This window comes from Heterodontus francisci, chromosome 8 (assembly GCF_036365525.1).
Source record: "Heterodontus francisci isolate sHetFra1 chromosome 8, sHetFra1.hap1, whole genome shotgun sequence".
NCBI classification, from domain to species: domain Eukaryota; kingdom Metazoa; phylum Chordata; class Chondrichthyes; order Heterodontiformes; family Heterodontidae; genus Heterodontus; species Heterodontus francisci.
In genome coordinates this window covers 85,189,674-85,206,222 of record NC_090378.1, presented here as the reverse complement: position 1 = coordinate 85,206,222, position 16,549 = coordinate 85,189,674, and the positions used below count along the sequence as shown (strand labels likewise).

General features: G+C 44.9%; 1 protein-coding gene across 8 annotated transcripts in view; it reads left to right on the top strand.

Annotated features, from left to right (window-relative positions):
* Positions 1-686: 686 nt before the first annotated feature.
* The window catches only part of LOC137372989 (serine-rich adhesin for platelets-like), a 77,294-nt gene continuing 61,431 nt past the window's right edge, over positions 687-16,549 (top strand). For 7 of the 8 annotated variants that reach the window (XM_068037584.1, XM_068037581.1, XM_068037583.1 and 4 more), the window contains exons 1-2: positions 1,530-1,609; positions 12,233-12,430. The gene's annotated coding sequence lies outside the window, so the exon portion shown is untranslated. Of the gene's footprint in view, positions 748-1,529; positions 1,610-12,232; positions 12,431-16,549 lie in introns of those variants that run through there. The other variant, XM_068037580.1, reaches the window with a different exon arrangement.

The following is a 16,549-nucleotide window of genomic DNA, read 5'->3' as shown; positions in this document are numbered from 1 at the left end:
CCTTCCTTCTTGTCTGTCTTCCCCCCCTCCCCCTTTTCACTTGCTCAAAGACTGTCACTTTTTTTTTAAACCATGGGCCTGTCTTAAACTTGTTTTTCAGGTTTTTGTTTTTGGATAGAGCTGTTCATTATTCTGCCATTAACACCCTCTCTGGACTAATGCTTTGTCTTTTAATACAACTATTAGCACACCCTTTGCCTTTGTTCTGTGACATCTTTGGCATTTAATCTCTCCTGTCCTCTGCCCTATCACACACTTTCCCTTTTGTTCTTCTACCCCCTCCCCATTTCTAACTTTTGCCAGTTCTGATGAAAGCTCATAGAACAGAAATGTCAACTCTGTTTCTCTCTCCACAGATGCTAACTGCATAAATTGTTCAATTAGAACTACCCTGCAATAAGATTGAAAAGCAAAAACTGCAGATGCAGGAAGTCCAAAACAAAAACAGAAACTGCAGGAAATGGGTCAGGTGGCATCATCAAAAAACGAATCAATTGGATTTCTCAGAACAGAAAGATATTAGAGATAATAATGCTCATTTCACACTTCCCAAACAGCTAAGGTGTTGCGTAACTAATAAAAGTAAATTTAAAAGTGAGTAAACTGAACTGTTTAAAGCAAAAAGCGATGGGTTTCTAAATTTCTGCTGTAATGTTTGCAGATTGAGATTGCTACCTTCCTGACATGATCCCCCCTTCCAGATCTTACCCAATCCATCTACTGCTGAATCTGAAAAGAAATCTGCAGGTAATTATTGTTCATGCCAGGCTTGCATGGAGAAATAAAAATAGCAAATGCTGGAAAAGAAATACTCAGCAGGTTTGGCAGTATCTGTGGAGAAAGAAACAGAGTTAACGTTTCAGGTCGATCGACCTGAGTATTTCCAGCATTTTCGGTTTTTATTTCACATTTCCAGCATCTGCAGTATTTTGCTTTTGTATTAGCATTGGAAAATGTTAGGAATACGATTCAAGTTCAGCAAGCGTAAGGTTGATTGTAACCACGTTCAAACCTGCCGAATGGTGCTTCCTTTTCAAATTGGTTAACAGTCCCATGGTTGGCGTTTAAACCTTAATGAAATACCTACCTCCTATCCAAGTGAGAGACGACATATTTGCAGACCGTTATAATTTAGGATAATAAAAATAGAAAATTCTGGAAATACTGAGCAGGCCCGAGAAATGGAGAAACAGAGTTAACTTTTTAGGGCGGTGACCTTTCGTCAAAACTCCATTTAGAAACTGTCACTGTCGATACAAGCTAAGGTTTGAGTAAACCTTAGACGGTGTCGTGAAACTGCCCTGGTTTTAATTTTTAAAAAAATAAGTAACAGCAGTTATTGGATCGAGTTAAATTAGCACAACAGAAGCCTTCATTCCGGCCGACCTGACCCACTTCTACCTGCCGAAGCTGCAGCTTCTTCATCACCATAACAGCGCGGAAACCCCGCCCCCTCCTACAAGCTCGATTCAAATATGAGCCAATGAGAGCGCGGGGATCGCTCATTTGCCTAATTTATGTAACCGCCACTGAGGCTGAGCGAGCTCGCGGAGGGCAGCAGCTAACTGTAAATTTCTCAAATCCGGCTGGAGTGAGCAGTAGCAGCACCGTAAGTATTAAACCACAGGAGAGACCAGGTGGGGAGGGCAGACTTTATAAAAGTTGTAGTTTTCGCGTTATTCATCCCCGGGACCCATTGCTGGCACTGGTGAAGTGACTTCATCACTGTGAGTGGAAATTCTTGTACTTTTGTGCCCAGAGACACCTGTAATTGGGGCGTAAAACAACTGTGCGCCTTGGAGGAAACAGCTGCAAGTGTGTTACCTAAGTATTTATGTTACGCCTAAATTTCCTTGCTCTTTTATGCCTGAATCCATTTCGGATCATTTGGATGATCTTCATGGTAGACTGGTGTTTAGCGCAGTTGTAATCTAATAACAAAATCCTACTCCTAGAAATGCTTCAATTCCATTCAGTATGGCTTGATCAAAAATTAACTTGCAACTTTTAATACTAGAAAATGGAATATAGCAAGAAAATTTGTTAAAATATTCTCTTCTAAGAACATAGAAGATAAGTGTAGGCCATTCAGTCCCTCGAGCCTGCTCTGCCATTTAATAAGATCATGGCTGATCTGATTGTGGTCTTAACTCCAGTTTCCTGCCTGCCTGACTCCCTTGTAGATCAAAAAGCTGTCTAACTCAGCCATGAATATAGTTCTGAAGAAGGGTCACTGACCTGAAACGTTAACTCTGCTTCTCTCTCCACAGATGCTGCCAGATCTGCTGGGTATTTCCAGTATTTCTTGTTTTTATTCTGGATTTCCAGCATCCTCAGTATTTTGTTTTTATTTTAATATATTCAATGACCCAGCCTCCACAGCTCTCTGGGCAAGAGAATTCCAAAGATTAACAACCTTCTGAGAGAGGAACTTCCTCCTCAGCTCTGTCTTAAAAGGGAGACTTCTTATTTTGAAACTATTCCCCTCCCGCCCCCCCCCCCACCCCGTTCTAGATTCCCCACAAGGAAAAACATCCTTTCAGCATTTACCCTGTCAAGCCCCATCAGAATCTTATGTTTCAACAAGATCACCTCTCATTCCTCTAAACACCAACTGCCTCCAATGCAAGTATATCCCTCTGTAAGTAAGGAGACCAGAGCTGTACGCAGTACTATTGGTGCGGTCTCACCTGTACAGTTGTAACAAGACTTCCCTAATTTTATACTCCATTCCCTGGCAATAAATGCCAATGTTCCATTTGCCTTCCTAATTACTTGCTGTACCTGCATGCTAACTTTTTGCGATTCATGTACGATGACCCCCAGATCCCTCTACTGCAGCATTCTGCAGTCTCTCCATGTAAATAATCTGCTTTTCTGGTCAGAAAGGTACAGTGATAATTATGGGGAATTTTAACCTACATATAGACTGGAAAAATCAGATGGGCAGAGGTAGCGTAGATGAAGAGTACATAGAATGTTTTCAGGATAATTTCTTGGAACAATACGTTATGGAGCCATCTAGAGAGCAGGCTATACTAGACCTGGTACAAAAACAAGAAATGCTGGATTCACTCAGCAGGTCTGGCAGCATCTGTGGAAAGAGAAGCAGAGTTAACGTTTCGGGTCAGTGACCCTTCTTCGGAACTGACAAATATTAGAAAAGTCACAGATTATAAACAAGTGAGGTGGGGGTTGGGCAAGAGATAACAAAGGAGAAGGTGCAGATTGGACCAGGCCACATAGCTGACCAAAAGGTCACGGAGCAAAGGCAAACAATATGTTAATGGTGTGTTGAAAGACAGTTCCGAAGAAGGGTCACTGACCCGAAACGTTAACTCTGCTTCTCTTTCCACAGATGCTGCCAGACCTGCTGAGTGAATCCAGCATTTCTTGTTTTTGTTTCAGATTTCCAGCATCCGCAGTATTTTGCTTTTATTTTAGTGTTTAATTCACTGCCACTTCTCTTCCAGGAATGCCTACCTTGAAGAAGTTCTGCTCTTCTCTCCGACGGGATTTTCGTTTGTCTCTTTTACCTTGTTCACCTTCATTGCTTTCTATTTCCCTCCTGGTGTTTGATAAGGTATCTACCAAAACTCGTTTTCACAGCCACATCTCCTTCCTCAGTGCCTGTCTCCGGCTCCGACTGATTCCACGTGGATTCCAACTGCAGTTTCACCCATCATGCTTTGAAACCACCCAGGATCACAGGTATCTCCGAGAAATACAACGTTCCTCGGACTGCTACTCTCGCCGCATCCTGAGATCCACACTCAGTGCTATGCGCCGCCATATGCACACACTGGACCTCTCTCTCCAGCAGCACCGTCTCACCTTATCTCAAATCTGTTCTACTCCGCAGTTTCATCTCATCTTGCGTCTCATCCGACGCATTAACAAAAAACTTTTTTTCTTCCTTTCAGGTGTTAAGGAACGCAAGCTCCAGCAGCTGATGGGGACTAATGCCCCTCCAGATCCTCCTTCCGCTTCACTTCCCTCTGACCCCACCCCTTCTGATCTGACCTCTTGCCGTGTATTCACTATACCCTCTGACCTCCCCCTCTCTGATGCTGAGCGTTCTGTACTCAGCAAAGGTCTCAGTTTTATCCCCTTACGCCCCCACCTCAATGAATTTCGCGCTCGGCATGACGTTGAGCTCTTCTTCCGTCGCCTCCGCCTCCGGGCTCACTTCTTCGACCAGGAGTCCTCCCCCCGACCAGCAGACCCATTCACCCGCCTCCAGCATTCTCCCTCTACCTGGACCCCTCACCCTGGCCTCTTACCCGCTCTTGATCTCTTCATTGAAAACTGTCGGCGAGACATTGGTCGTCTCAATTTCTCTGCCCCCCTCACTCACTCTAACCTGTCCCCCTCTGAACTTCAGGCACTCCGTTCTCTCAGGTCTAACCCCGACATGGTCATCAAACCTGCAGACAAGGGTGGTGCTGTTGTTGTATGGCGTACCGACCTCTACCTTGCAGAAGCTCAACGCCAACTCACAGACACCTCTTCCTACCTCCCTCTGGACCATGACCCCACCACCGAACATCAAGCCACCGTCCAAAGGACTGTCACTGACCTCATCTCCTCTGGAGATCTTCCCTCTACAGCTTCCAACCTCATAGTCCCGCAACCCCGGACAGCCCGCTTCTACCTCCTTCCCAAAATCCACAAACGGGACTGTCCTGGCAGACCCATTGTGTCAGCCTGCTCCTGCCCAACTGAACTTATTTCTTCCTATCTAGACTCTATCTTTTCTCCGCTGGTCCAGTCTCTTCCCACCTACATCCGTGACTCTTCTGACGCCCTACGTCATTTTGACAATTTCCAGTTTCCTGGTCCCAACCGCCTCCTCTTCACTATGGACGTCCAATCGCTCTACACCTCCATCCCCCACCAGGATGGTTTGAGGGCTCTCCGCTTCTTCCTGGAACAGAGGCCCAACCAGTCCCCATCCACCAACACCCTCCTCCGCCTGGCTGAACTTGTTCTCACATTGAACAACTTCTCCTTCAACTCCATGCATTTCCTTCAAGTAAAAGGTGTCGCTATGGGTACCCGCATGGGTCCTAGTTATGCCTGTCTTTTTGTGGGATATGTCGAGCATTCTTTGTTCCAGTCCTACTCAGGCCCCCTCCCCCAACTCTTTTTCCGGTACATTGATGACTGTATCGGTGCCGTTTCCTGCTCCCGCCCCGAACTAGAAAACTTTATCAACTTTGCTTCCAATTTCCACCCTTCTCTCACCTTTACATGGTCCATCTCTGACACTTCCCTTCCCTTCCTCGACTTCTCTGTCTCCATCTCTGGGGATAGGTTGTCTACCAATATCCATTATAAGCCCACTGACTCCCACAGCTACCTCGACTACACTTCTTCACACCCTACCTCCTGTAAGGACTCCATTCCATTCTCCCAGTTTCTCCGTCTCCGACGCATCTGCTCTGATGATGCTACCTTCCATGACGGTGCTTCTGATATGACCTCCTTTTTCCTCAACCGAGGATTTCCCCCCACTGTGGTTGACAGGGCCCTCAACCGTGTCCGACCCATTCCCCGCACCTCTACCCTCACCCCTTCCCCTCCCTCCCAGAACCGTGACAGGGTTCCCCTTGTCCTCACTTTTCATCCCACCAGCCTCCATATCCAAAGGATCATCCTCCGCCATTTTCGCCACCTCCAGCGTGATGCCACTACCAGTCGCATCTTCCCCTCCCTTCCCCTGTCAGCATTCCGAAGGGATCGTTCCCTCCGCGACACCCTGGTCCACTCCTCCATTACCCCCACCACCTCGTCCCCGTCCCAGGGCACCTTCCCTTGCAATCGCAGGAGGTGTAATACCTGCCCATTTACCTCCTCTCTCCTCACTATCCCAGGCCCCAAACACTCCTTTCAGGTGAAGCAGCGATTTACTTGTACTTCTTTCAATGTAGTATACTGTATTCGCTGCTCACAGTGTGGTCTCCTCTACATTGGGGAGACCAAGCGCAGACTGGGTGACCGCTTTGCGGAACATCTCCGCTCAGTCCGCAAGCAGGACCCTGAGCTTCCGGTTGCTTGCCATTTCAACACTCCCCCTTGCTCTCATGCTCACATCTCTGTCCTGGGATTGCTGCAGTGTTCCAGTGAACATCAACGCAAGCTCGAGGAACAGCATCTCATCTACCGATTAGGCACACTACAGCCTGCCGGACTGAACATTGAGTTCAATAATTTCAGAGCATGACAGCCCCCCACTTTACTTTCATTTTTAGTCATTTTTAGTTATTTTTTCTTCCTTTTTACATTTTTTACAATCTTTTTTTGCATTTATTTCATTTCATCTTAGTTTGTTCAGTTTGCTTACCCACTGTTTTTTTCAGGTTGTTTTTCTTCAGGTTTGCACTTGCTGATGTTCCTTATTCAGTATATTCACACCTAATCTGTACTAATGCTTTGTCTTTCAACACACCATTAACATATTGTTTGCCTTTGCTCCGTGACCTTTTGGTCAGCTATGTGGCCTGGTCCAATCTGCACCTTCTCCTTTGTTATCTCTTGCCCAACCCCCACCTCACTTGTTTATAATCTGTGACTTTTCTAATATTTGTCAGTTCCGAAGAAGGGTCACTGACCCGAAACGTTAACTCTGCTTCTCTTTCCACAGATGCTGCCAGACCTGCTGAGTGAATCCAGCATTTCTTGTTTTTGTTTCAGATTTCCAGCATCCGCAGTATTTTGCTTTTATACTAGACCTGGTATTGTGCAACAAGATAGGAATAATTAATAACCTCATAGTGAAGGCACCCCTAGGTAGCAACAATCATAATATGATTTAATTTTACATTCAGTTTGAGGGAGAGAAGAGTGGGTCCAAGACTAGTATTTTAAACTTAAATAAGGGGAATTATGAGGGCATGAAAGCAGAGCTAGCTAAAGTGAACTGGCAAATCAGGTTAAGGGATAGGTCAACAGAGATGTAGTGGCAGACATTTAAGGGGATATTTCAGAATACACAGAATAGATACATTTCAACGAGAAAGAAAAATTCCAAGGGTGGAACCCACCATCCGTGGTGAACTAAAATAGTTAAAGATACTATCAAACTTAAAGAAAAAGCCTATAATTGCGCAAAGATGGGAGGCAGGTCAGAAGATTGGACAGAATATAAAAAAACAGCAAAGAATTACTGACTAAAAGATTGAAAGGAAGGTAAAATTAGAGTACGAGAGAAAGCTAGCTAGAAATATAAAGACAGTAAGAGTTTATATAGATATTTCAAAAAGAAAAGAGTTGTCTGGGGAATTAATAATGGATAATAACGAGATGGCAGATGAATTGAACAGATATTTTGCATCGGTCTTCACTATTGAGGATACAAGTAACATCCCAGTATTAGCTGTAAGTCAGGAAACGGAAAGGAGGCAGGAACTCAAGAAAATTGCCATTACCAGGGAAGTGGTACTGAACAAATTGTTGGAGCTGTGGGCTGACAGGTCCCCGGGTCCTGATGAACTTCTTCATAGGGTGTTAAAAGAAGTGGCTAGTGAGATAGTTGATGCGCTAGTTTTAATTTTCCAAAGTTCCCTAGATTCGTGGAAGTTTCTTTTAGATTGGAAAATAGTGAAGGTAACTCCTTTATTCAAAAAGGGAGGGAGACAAAAATCAGGAAACTACAGGCCAGTTAACTTAACATCTGTCTTAGGGGAATTGTTAGAAGCTATTATTAAAGATGTTGTCGCGGGGCATTTAGAAAAATGCAAGGTAATCAGGCAGAGTCAACATGGTTTTGTGAAAGGGAAATCATGTTTAACCAATTTATTGGAGTTCTTTGAGGGAGTTACATGTGCTGTGGATAAGGGAAACCGGTGGATGTATTGTACTTAAATTTCCAGAAGGCATTTGATAAGGTGCCACATCAAAGGTTATTGCAGAAAATGAAAGCTCATGGTGTAGGGAATAACATTTTGGCATGGATAGAAGATTGGTTAGCTGACAGGAAACAGAGAGTGGGCATAAATGGGTCATTTTCTGGTTGGCAAGATGTAACGAGTGGTGTGCCACAGGGATCGGTGCTGGGGTCTCAGCTTTTTACCATTTATATACATGACTTTTAGATGAAGGGACCGAAGGTATGGTTGCTAAATTTGCTGATGACACAAAGATAGGTAGGAAAGTAACTTGTGAAGAGGACATGAGGAGGTTACAAAGGGATATAGATAGGTTAAGTGAGTGGGCAAAGACCTGGCAAATGGAGTATAATGTGGGAAAGTGAAATTGTCCACTTTGGCAGGAAGAATAAAAAAGAAGCATCTTATCTAAATGGTGAGAGATTGCAGAGCTCTGAGATGCAAAGGGATCTGGGTGTCCTAGTGCATGAATTGCAAAATGTTAGTATGCAGGTACAGCACGTAATTAGGAAAGCTAATAGAATGATATCGTATATCGCGAGGGGAATTGAATACAAAAGTAGGGAGGTTATGCTTCAGCTATACAGGGCATTGGTGAGACCACATCTGGAGTACGGTGTACAGTACTGGTCTCCTTATTTAAGGAAGGATGTAAATGTGTTGGCAGTACAGAGAAGGTTTACTAGACTAATACCTGGAATGGGTGGGCTGTCTTACGGGAAAGATTGGACAGGCTAGCCTTGTATCCACTGGAATTTAGAAGAGTAAGAGTCGACTTGATTGAAACATATAAGATCCTGAGGGGTCTTGACAGGGTGGATGTGGAAAGGATGTTTCCCCTTGTGGGAGAATCTAGAACTAGGGGTCACTGTTTAAAATAAGGGGTCACCCATTTAAGATAAAGATGAGGAGAAATCTTTTTCTCTCAGAAGGTCATGAGTCTTTGGAATTCTCTTCCTCAAAAGGCAATGGAAGCAGAGTCTTTGAATATTTTTAAGACAGAGATAGATAGATAGATTCTTGATAAGCGAGTGGGTTAAGGTTATCGGATGTAGGTGGAAATATGGAGTAATCAATTCATCCATGAACTTATTGAATGGCGGAGCAGGCTCGACGGGTTGAGTGGCCTATTCCTGCACCGAAACAGGCCCTTCGGCCCAACGAGTCCACACCAACCATCAACCACCCATTTATACTAATCCTACATTAATCCCATTTCGCTCTCACATCCCCACCTTCCCTCAATTCTCATACCACCTACCTACACTAGGAGCAATTTACAATGGCCAATTTACCTATCAACCCACAAGTCTTTGGCATGTGGGAGGAAACCGGAGCACCCGGAGGAAACCCACGTGGTCACAGGGAGAACTTGCAAACTCCACACAGGCAGTACCCACAACCGAACCCAGGTCACTGGAGCTGTGAGGCTGCAGTGCTAACCACTGCACCACTATTTTGTCTTCATACCTTTGTAATTGCCTTTACTTAAATTTAAGACACGAGTTTCAGTCCCAAACTTCTCACCCTCAAACTGAATGTAAAATTCATTGTGAAATTCATCATGCTATGTTCACTCTTTCCTAGAGGATCCTTTACTATGAGGTCATTTTATTAATCCTGTCTCATTACACATTACCAGGTCTAAAATTGCCTGCTCCCTGGTTGGTTCCAGAACATACTGTTCTAAGAAACTGTCACTAATGCACTCTATGAACTCATCTTGCAGACTACCTTTGCCAATTTGATTAGCCAAATCTATGTCAAGATTAAAATCGCCCACAATTATTGCAGTACCTTTCCAACAAGCCCCCATTATTTCTTGATTTATGTTCTGTCCCACAGTGTAGCTTGTGTTACGAGGCCTATAAACTACTCCCACCAGTGACTTCTTTCCTTTGTTATTTCTTATCTCCACCCCAACTGATTCTACTTCCGAGCCAAGATCATTTCTCACTACTGTACTGATCTCATCATTTATTAACAGAGCTACCCCACCTCCTTTTCCTTTCTTCCTATCCTTCTGAAATGTCAGATACCCTTGACTATTTAGTTCCCAGCCTTGGTCACCTTGAAACCACGTTTTTGTAATGTCTATCATATCATAACAATTTATTTCTATTTGTGCTATCAATTCATCCATCTTGTTACAAATGCTGCATGCACTCAGATAAAGGGCCTTTAAATCTGTCTTTTTACCATTTTTCCCTACTCTGACCATATTTGCTGATGCACTCTTACATTTGTACATATGTCCCTTCCTGTCACCCTCTGCTTTGCACTACCTATATCACTACCCTACACTATTGTCCTTTCTCATTTAACTTTCTAAATTTCCCCTCACCTAAACATCCCCTTCCCCAACCCACCCTCCAAGATTCTTGTGATATGGTGGCTGATTGTTTTTGTAACGAACCTGTGATCATTCATGAATTTTCTGAACATCAGTGCCACTTTCTGAAATTAGTTTGGGTGATCATTAGCCTTTAATGTGGAATTGGATGGAAATTATAATACTGAAACAATGTGTTAACCCAGTCCACATTGGCATTTATCAACACAGTAGTCCTAATTCTAACTCCAACCTTGTTCCCATATCACTTTATTCCCTTTCCTTCGACTATAGATGCAAATTTTAGCAAAATGATGGTAGGAGTGCTAGGGGTACCCACCCACACTCATGCAAGAAAGAATGAGTAAAGACCAGCTGGTCCATCGAGGCTGTCCCACCTGGGCATAGTGTGCAGAAATTCCACCATCAACCCTGATCCCCTCTTCCTTGCCTCCCCTTCACCCACAGAATCTTTCTGCGAGGGAAAAAACTCTAGGAACATGCCCTGTCCACGTATCTTTGGTCATGGTTTGCCTCAGCCGATTGCCACTCGACAAATTTGAAATGGGTGTTCTAGTGTACCCAATTTTCTGATTCAGTGTCGAGGTGATCCAGACTCAGGAGTATCTCTACTATATTTTCAAAATCAAAGATGAACTGGTGACCATGCTGAATAGTAATGGATAAGTACTGGACTGAAAATCATTGTAATGTTGCTAGTGGTTGCATTGCATGAGGGTAATTCTATGCTCTTCCCCACGACGATTTTGGAGGTGGGGAGAACATTTTATCAGGTGGGATGGTGGCTGTGGGCTGACCAACTTCCCACCTCCACCCAAATTAAATCTGGGGCGGGAAGGCCCATGGACAACCTTCCCATCCCACTGCCAATTGAGGCCCTTAAGTGGGCAATTAAGGGCCTCATCCCACTGCTGCCAGTATTAGCCCAGCAGTGGGTGGGCCCGTTGGTGCATGGGGAGCACACCAAACAAACCCGTGTAGGTTGCTTGACAGCACCGGATTGTGGGGAGGGGGGCGGGGGGTGGTGGAGGGAAGGGGAGGTCCCTCGTTAAAAGGCACAGTGCCTGATCGAGGTTTCCAGCATTGGGAAGCGGGGGCCTGCTGAGCGCTCCCACCCCACCCTTGCTGCCCTGACTCACCTGTGGCCTGGGTCCAGCACCTCTGGTGAGTCCAATACCAACAGCAGCCACCACCTTTGCGGTGGGGCTGCTCAGTTAAAGAGCTGTCGGCCTGTGATGGGCCGGCAGCTCGCAGCAGGTGGGACTTCCGTCGCTGGGGTCCTTAATCCCAGGGAAGGCCTGTTGTTGTCCACTTAAGTGCCTAATGCGGTGGGCCTTCCCCAGAGGAGGCAACGCAGGGCTCTCGCTGCGCTTTAGCCGGTGGCGATGGGGGTCTTGGCCCAGATAAAATCACTAAATTTGCATCCAGTTACTTTTAAAAGTACTGCTTACTGTGCATGCCAATTGATATTATTCAGCATGATGGTCACCTGTTATACAGTAAACAACAATTAGCAGATGGCCATTCAAATAACTACGCAAAAGGACTGCTGGCTGAAAGTGATCCTTCAATAGTTTTCAAATCCTGAAAGCAAATGAAGGAAAGCCTTATTTGAATAAGTGCACTCACAATGTCACATTAAAATGATTGGGTCTGCTCCAAAACTGCAACTATTATGTCTAATATGCCTTCATACTGTTTTATTTAGAGTCCTTATTTATTGATGAAAAGATGATATGGGGATGTAAAAGCAGAAGATGCTATTCTTGTACATTATTAATAACAAACTCTTGCTGCCCTGTACACTTAACAGTTTATCTGCTAAAATGTATATTTACAAATTTTAAACACAAGCAATTTACAAATGAAGTTTAAAAAAAATAGCTGTATAAGTTGGACAAAAAAATAGGCTCTGCTTCCCCCTCATATTTATGCTGAACAACCTCATGAAAAATTAATTATTCTTTCATTTGTTCTCTTCTACACCCAGCAATGGTCTCACTCAGATCCTGTACACACTTCTGCTACGAAGTATAATTCCACTTGGTTAATTATTAATGTGACAAGCAAGACAGCATCATACTACAGTAATGACACAGCAACACCTTGCATTTATTTCGTATCTCTTTTGAAAAATATCCAAAGGAGCTTTCTTTCTTTATTTTCGTCTCTCATTTTTTTGGACATGGTGAGTAAAGAGTCAAATAGCATGCTTATGTCTAGTTCAACTTCCCTCTTGACAAGCTGTATCCTATGCATATAATATACATTCACATTTTTTCCTTCTACCATGCAGTATCTTGCATTTGTCTGTATTAAACTTCATTTGCCATTATCAGGTCAGTTGCATACCCTATCAAGCCCTCTTTGTAAGATTAGTGATCAGCCACAATGAAATTGTGGGATTTAATTTCCTCCTTTTCTGCCCTCCCCACAGGCTCAAAATGAAGTGCAAAGTTGAATGAAAACTGATCTGATATATATTTGTGCACAGTAGGAGAGAATTATATCCAAATAGTATGTTAATTGCTTGAGTTTGAATCAATTAGGAGCCACTTTATGTGTTCCTCACAACAGAAATTGATCTACCTAATCCCCAATGAGGAAACACACATTCCTCCTGTTGCAAAATGCTTTAATAAAACCTGGTGAATTTTTTAAGGCATGATCTGTAATATGGAAGCTGTGTTAATGGATGAAGGATGTTAATGTGGTGAAAATGGATGGAAAGATTAACCCAAAGACCTATAAACTCATGAGCTGGACATCTATAAAGGTTGAAATAATGGAATAGCTTGGCATCAAGGAGCTCAAGCAAAACTGAAGTCAATGGGAATCAGGGGAAAATTCTAATAGTTGGAGTCATACCTAGCAGAAAGAAAGATGGTTATGGTTGTCGAACGCCAAACATCCAGGCCCCAGGACATTGCTGCAGGAGTTCCTCATGGTAGTATCCTAGGCCCAACCATCCTTAGCTGCATAATCAATGACCTTCCCTCCATCATTAAGATCAGAAATGGGGATGTTCGCTGATGATTGCACAGTGTTCAGTGCCATTCGCAACTCCTCAGATACTAAAGCAATCTGTGCCCGCATGCAGCAAAACCTGGACAACATTCAGGTTTGGGCTGATAAGTGGCAAGTTATATTTATGCAAAGCAATGCCAGGCATTGACCATCTCCGACAATAAAGAATCTAACCATCTCCCCTTGACATCCAGTGGCATTACCATCGCTGAATCCCCCACCATCAACATACTGGACCGGTCATATCGATACTGTGGCTACAAGAGCAGGTCAGAGGCTGGGAATTATGCGGCGAGTAATTCATCTCCTGACTCCCCAAAGCCTGTCCACCATCTACAAGGCACAAATCAGGAGTGTGATGGAATACTCTCCACTTGCCTGGATGAATGCAGCTCCAACAACACTCAAGAAGTCCAGCACTACCATCCAAAACAAAGCAGCCCGCTTGATCGGCACCCCATCCATCACCTCAAGCATTCACTTACTCTACCACCGGTGCACTGTGGCAGCAGTATGTACCATCTACAAAATACACTGCAGCAACTTGCCAAGTGTGTTTCAACAGCACCTTCCAAAGCACGACCTCTACCACTTAGATGAACAAGTGCAGGAGACGCATGGGAACACCAAATTCCCCTCCAAGTCACTCTCCATCCTGATTTAGAACTATATTGCTGTTCCTTCACTGTGGCTGGATCAAACTCCTGGAACTCCCTCCCTAATAGCACTGTGGGTGTACCTATACAACATGGAATGCAAACCACCACCTTCTCAAGGGCAATTGGGGATGGGCAATAAATGCTGGTCTTGCAAGCGATGCCGACATCCCAAGGACAATTTTTTTTTTGAAACAGGAGGATAGTGGGAGTAGAAACGACTGAAGGCATTGAATACTGCAAAGGCTATGGGCCCTGACAATATTCCGGCAATAGTACTGGAGACCTGTGCTCCAGAACTTGCTGCGCCCCTAGCCAAGCTGTTCCAGTACAGCTGCAACACTGGCATCTATCCGGCAATGTGGTAAATTGCCCAGGTATGTCCTGTACACAAAAAGCAGGACAAGTCCAGCCCGACCAATTACCATCCCATCAGTCTACTTTCAATCATCTGTAAAGTGATGGAAGGTGTCATCAACAGTGCCATCAAGCAGCACTTGCTCAGTGACGCTCAGTTTGGGTTCCGCCAGGGCCACTCAGCTCCTGACCTCATTACAGCCTTGGCTCAAACATGGACAAAAGAACTGAACTCAAGAGGTGAGGTGAGACTGACTGCCCTTGACATCAAGGCAGCATTTGACCGAATATGGCCTAGCAAAGAAGCCCCAGCAAAACTGAAGTCAGTGGGAATCAGGGAAAACCCTCCGCTGGCTGGAGTCATACCTAGCAGAAAGGAAGATGGTTGTGGTTGTTGGAGGTCAATCATCTGAGCTCCAGGACATCACTGCAGGAGTTCCTCAGGGTAGTGTCCTAGACCCAACCATCTTCAGCTGCTTCATCAATGACCTTCCTTCAATCATAAGGTCAGAAGTGGGGATGTTCGCTGATGATTGCACAATGTTCAGCACCATTCGTGACTCCTCAGATACTGAAGCAGTCCTTGCAGAAATGCATCAAGACCTGGACAATATCCAGGCTTGGGCTGATAAGTGGCAAGTAACATTCGTGCTACAAAAGTGCCAGGCAATGACCATCTCCAACAAGAGAGAATCTAACCATCTCCCCCTGACATTCAATGGCATTACCATCGCTGAATCCCCCACTAGCAGCATCCTCGGGGCCAGAAACTGAACTGGAGTAGCCATATTAGTACTGTGGCTACAAGAGCAGGTCAGAGGCTAGGAATCCTGAGGCGAGTAACTCACCTCCTGACTCCCCAAAGCCTGTCCACCATCTGCAAGGCACGAGTCAGGAGTGTGATGGAATAGTCTCCACTTGCCTGGATGGGTACAGCTCCAACAACACTCAAGAAGCTTGACACCATCCAGGACAAAGCAGCTGGCTTGATTGGCACCCCATCCACAAACATTCACTCCCTCCATCACTGGCGCACAGTGGCAGCAGTGTGAACCCTCGACCAGATGCATTGCAGCAATGCTCCTTAGACAGCACCTTCCAAACCTGCGACCCTTTTTTAAAAAATTCATTCATGGGATGTGGGCGTCACTGGCTAGGCCAGCATTTATTGCCCATCCATAATTGCCATTGAGAAGGTGGTGAGCTGCCTTCTTGAACTGCTGTAGTCCATGTGAGGTACGTACGTACCAACTAGAAGGACAAGGGCAGCAAATGCATGGTAACATTACCACCTGCAAGTCCCCCTCCAAGTCACACACCATCCTGACTTGGAACTATATCGCTGTTCCTTCACTGTCGCTGGGACAAAATCCTGGAACTCCCTTCCTAACAGCACTGTGGGTGTACCTATCTCACATGGACTACAGCGATTCAACACGGCAGCTCACCACCACCTTCTCAAGGGCAATTGGGGCTGGGCAATAAACGCTGGCCTAGCCAGCAATGCCCACATCACATGAATGAATTTTTAAAAAGACATAGCGGGGGGAATTTTAACATGGATGATTGGGTGGGATTGGATGCAGTTGGCCAAAAATCACATTTGGAAGCTGGCTCAAATCTGCCAACCTGGGTTTTACTGTACAGGACAAAAGGTGTATAACCAACCTGCTTCCAGGAGCCTCATGTTCATGAGGCTTGAAGCCTTTGATTTAACCTGCTTTGCAGGTTAGATTTCCCGGGCCTCAGGCAATCCAGCAGCAAGGCGAAGATGGCACTGTGGGGGAAGGTGAGTGTCTTCACAGCATTCCTTGTGGGCCAGGAGGAGCAGGCGTACTTCCTCCTGCCCTCTATTCCCCCCACCCCGCTCCCAGGTTCGGATTTGGGCCCCCCAGGGTCAGGGACCTCTGCCGACATGCACCCTGCCAACTGAAAGCCAAGCCCATCAATCAGACTGACCTCTGGGCAGGGCAAAAGTTGCAATGAAGTTAAAACTCAGCAGCACGTGGGGAATCCCAGACTTCTGGATTGCCCGTGTGCTATCGAACCCCCAACGCCAGCTCCTGCGCTCAGCTGTCGGCAGGTAAAAATTCCTCCCATTGTAGGTATGAAATTGACCATGGTGATAAGCATACTTGAGGACATTTAGTTATAGTACTAAATTCCTTCGGTACTCCCTTAAATTGGCACATAATTTGCAATATTTTAGTTTGACGCATGGTATTTAATAAACATATTTAAAATAGAATATATGTATTTTTTAATGT